This window comes from Pipistrellus kuhlii, unplaced genomic scaffold (genome assembly GCF_014108245.1).
Source record: "Pipistrellus kuhlii isolate mPipKuh1 unplaced genomic scaffold, mPipKuh1.p scaffold_m20_p_7, whole genome shotgun sequence".
NCBI lineage: Eukaryota > Metazoa > Chordata > Mammalia > Chiroptera > Vespertilionidae > Pipistrellus > Pipistrellus kuhlii.
This window is the reverse complement of record NW_023425573.1, coordinates 58,696,704-58,701,455: the sequence shown is the minus strand read 5'-3', so window position 1 is coordinate 58,701,455 and position 4,752 is coordinate 58,696,704. Positions and strand designations below refer to the sequence as shown.

Sequence of the window (4,752 nt, the reverse complement as noted above, 5' to 3'; positions counted from 1 at the left end):
TATAATTATCAAATTGACTCTTCTGTATGCTTTTAGGAGTAATTTTTAATTTTTTTTAGTAAAAATACATAAAGCTCAGAAATATATGTTTTTATTTTTGTATAGTCTCCTTATATCTATCTGAATTAGGCTTTCAACTATAGTGCACATAAACTGTAATATAATAAATGTATTAATTTGTTTACTAAAAAAAGCCCTAGTTCATTCCCACAAACACTTATTAAGGGTTTCTTATATGGGACCTAGGGTAGGCCAGGAACTGTGTTCTGTGATATGTTGGGGTTCTTTATGTTTTCATTCTGAAGGTTCTGCAATTATACTTTTACCACTTGTATTTCCCAAAACACTTTCACATCTAATCCTTTGTCCCATTTAAATGTGGCATTAATATTCTTAAATATCTACCACTAGTAGATTACAGTGCAAGAAGATCACAGAAAATGAATTTTACTTCTCAACATCACAGACATTTGGAATACAAAAAGTCCATGGATGACTATTACAATAAGAAAAGTACAAAAACGAGAAAAAGTTTGCTATAAAAATAACAAAAGAAGTTTAAAAATTGATTTTCCCCCAAGTCCAAATAATTGTGGTCTAGCCATCATAGTAAAGGCTTCATTGGCTCATTCCTTTGATAAGAATTAGTTTATGCCAAACTGTATACCCAGGTGTGTGTATAAAACATCACATACAAGCATATACACCCACAAAGAGACACACACACACCTGGTTTTTGTTGTTCTATACACTTTTCATATCCATGTTCTAGGTCTTCTAGCTGCCCTTTACATTTGGCAAGCTACTTCTTTGGAGGCAGGACATTTTCTTCAAAGAAGCTCTGGTTGAGGACATTCCCTGCTGGGAAGTGTCCAGCCTCCACAAAAGAGGACCCATCACTTGCAGATGTTCCCTCTACTCCCATCCTCCTTGTATTCTTCCATACTGTGGCCTGAAGTGTGCAGTCTCAGAGTTGAAGCCAGGCTGCTGGAAGTTGCAGTTCTTAATTACACTGTCACCATCTATCAGCTACCTCCTTTCCTGTCTGACCATAGGGTGCCCAGGCCAGGTTCTCTCTACACTGGCTGGGCCTGGACTCCGAGGTGTGCTTGAGGATCCTCGTGCTAACCAGGGCCTCTGAATATTGCCAAGCCTCCTGGATGAGCTTGGGTGCGCCATGCTGCTGGGTTAGGCCTGTGGGACCTCAGAACCTCATTAGTAAACTGTTTGGAAGCTGACTTGTTCCTGGACAGCTCAAAGGCTTCCGGGCTACCACTGCCTCTGTGCCCTCAAATCTGATTTCTTTCTTTAATAAATTTTTTTTATTGATTATGGTATCACATAATTGTCCTTATCCCCCCATTCCCTTCCCAAACCCCTCCCCACATATTCCCCCATCCCCCTGTTGTCCATGGCCACTGGCTAGGCCCATATACATGCACACAAGTCCTTTGGTTGATCTCTTCCTTTTACCCCCACCCTCCCCTACGCTCCCTCTCAAATCTGATTTCTTGAAGGGCATGATTTGACAAGGGTGCTTAAGTTCTATTTAGGCGAAAACCCTATGTGTCATGGGGAATTTAAATGCCAGCATACAATTTTGGTGTCATTCTACTTGCATCTTCCCAGATGCAAGTAGATGGTAATTGAAAAATCAATGCAACATTCTGTTTTAATTATCTTTCTCCAGACACTGATTATAGTGCTACTTTGTGCCCCCTTGGAAAGTGTTAACTAAGCATTTCCTATGGTCAAAGCACTCAGGTAGGTGTTGATGGCCATATAAAACAAGTACTCTGAGTCAAATATTTTCTCAGTGAGCCTCTCAAACTTGCCTATGACCTTTCTACTTATTGCAATTTCCAGCTTCTTTTCTAGTTGTTATGTCCTACTTGGCTAACAGTTTTTATTAATTATTCCAGAAACCTCGAGGAAACCACCAAATATTAGTGTGCTGAGTTACAAATGCTTTGCGATTGCCTTCTTTCTAAATTTTACAATAATCCAATTGTCCTGAGATGGATTGAGGCCATATTAGTTACATGGCCATCAATAGGCAAGTACTCAAAATCCTTTGAAAATGGTACTAATGTCACTTAATGATAGTTAAACTGGTAGAATAACGCTTCATAGCTAAGTTTTTGAGGCCATTCAAATAAAGATTTTACCTAGTCAGTCTTTAAGTTAAATATTTTTTCATCAAGATTTTTTAAGAGAACTATAATTTTGGAAGTCATGCCTTTTAGAATGTCTGGAATTCAAGTTTCCTGCATTGTTAACAAAGGGCAAAGATCTCTGACTGAGAAGTCAGATAAGCTGGTAATAGGCCATTCTTTTGTGCACCCTGGGAAAGTTGATTTTTGTGATCTTGGCCCTTTACCTTTATTCTTCTGAGATCCATGGAAATGGGTAGCAGTGGGGAGATATTTTATTGGTGAGAAAAAGAGGAAGGATAATAGCCTCAGGCCCTCAACTTCAAAATATTTTTTTTTTGTAAAATATTTGTATTGTTTTTTAGAGAGAGAGGAAGGAAGAGGGAGAGATAGAAACATCAATGGTGAGAGAGAATCAATGATTGGCTGCCTCCTGCACACCCCTTACTGGGGATGGAGACAGCAACCCAGGTATAAGCCCTTTGACAGGAATCACACCCTGAACCTTTCAGTCCCCATGCCAACACTCTATCCACTGAGCAAAACCATCTAGGGCACAGAATATTTTATTAAGTAATAAATAGGGGGAAATGAAGAATTGAATAAGAACATTGGTTCAGTCCATACTCTTTATTTAGTAGTTGGATGGTCTTAGGAGAAAGTATTAAAACTCCTATCTCTTGGTGTTCTCTTATGTAAAAGGGGAAGGGGTTGTGATTTTAATTACAGGGCAAATGCTCAGCCTAGTGGCTAGTCCATGGTAGGCAGTCAACAAATGTTATTTAGCAATATTCATCTACCCCTTCTTCTTCACCATTGTTACACAAGAGGGATTGGGGTCAGAATTTTGACCCTCTCCCACCAACAAAGTTTCCCCGAAGGAGCAATGTGGCCAGGATCTGAGTGGAGAAAATGCTGAGAGAAATTCGTTCACAGTCTGTGTGAGGGAAAGAAACAGGATGTGGTCTCAATGAACATTTTAGAAACCCAATATGGCAGGGTTTCTTCCTTCTCTAGCAGCCAGAACAAACAGAAAGTTTCTGAGTACAAGAGAAAAAAATACTACCAGTTCTATAAAAAGATACATTATGTCAAAACAAAGAGACATTCCTGAATGCTTAGGGGAATTGATTCGACAAAGTAGATATACTGTAAAAACAAAGCAAAACTATAAAAAACACACAACAGAATAAAACAACAACAACATACTATTAGAAACTTTCTGAATTATGAGATCTCATTAAGATTTGATAGAATACTAGTATGTTATCTATTTACATGGAGGAAGGAAATGCAGAACAGGAACAATTTGAAATCAGAAAGTATTGCATGAGGAAAAAAATATTGCTTAATTAAAAGTAGATGCATTTCAAAAACAACAAATAAAATGCATTAGAAAACTGATTTTTAGATGCCAAATCTAAGGAAGTCAACCAAGATTCAGATGAAATAGTCTAAAAATAAAAGGGAAAAATTAGAAAAATTAAATACAGATAGAGGAAATATAAGACAATAGCCCAAGCAAGAACAAAAACCAGGAGCAATCATTACATAAATTATTTTTTTCAAAAAAAACATTGTTGGAATGGAAAAAATACCAAAGTTACAGATTGATACATTTCAACAGGTATCAAGTACAAGAAAATTGAAGACATAACTAAGTCTATTTTAATAAAAATGTTTAAAATTTAATGATAAAAAAATATTTGTATTGGCAGCCAGGAAGATTGCTAAACCAAAAGGCAATGACTAACTTACAGTAAATGAATTAAATATTGTGCTCAATTATTTAATAATTGTCATGAATCAAAAAATGAGTTTGTCATTAAATATTGGAATTATTTGAGCCAAGAGTGAGGGGAGAAAAACTATAGTGAATATCTCTTATTACTCAAGATAATTTCAATATTCTTTCACCCCAAATTATTAAGTAAAATATTGAATATAAGTGGCAGGCATTGTGTAGTAAAATTGATTTATTGGTTATTTGCTTCTTTAAAATTTTACAATGTTTCCTATACCTTCATATTAAAAATGCTATAAAAGAATATAAGAACAAAAAGGAAGTTTATAAGTAAAAGCAGAGGAGAGATAAGAGAGATCAGGGAGTTTAATATCTTAACTAATATTCATGCTCAGAAGAATGGACAGTTCCTCTTTTCATAGGGCTGCATCATATTGATTTCCAAAAGCAAGTCTTTCTACTTGTCATCCAGCAATCTCACAAGGGTATGGGGTCCAAGGCCAAGGTCAAGGTTTCACAGTGATGATGCCATTCCAACTTTGGCATCATCTCCTCTCTTGGCCACTTTTCACACCATCGCCATTCTGAAGAGGACATGGGTACTCTTCTTTTCCTATTTCTTCTGAGACAAGACTGTTGTAGTTGTTGACTACATATTCTCAGGTGACCCATTTCTCTTCTCTGTGCTTTAATTTTTTTCCCCCTGAGAAATAGATGGAATTGGCCAGGTGTACAACTGTTTCTTATTTGCATGTAGTTTATGGAATATGGCAGTGATTGTCAACATGGACTACCATTGGAATTCTGTGGGGACTTCTTCTTTTTTTTTTTTTTTTTTTAATAACACTGATACCT

The 4,752-nt window shown here is 36.6% G+C and overlaps 1 pseudogene; it reads right to left on the bottom strand.

The window, feature by feature from the left end:
* Positions 1 to 475: 475 nt before the first annotated feature.
* On the bottom strand, positions 476 to 4,494 carry LOC118709727 (annotated as a pseudogene).
* Positions 4,495 to 4,752: the final 258 nt, after the last annotated feature.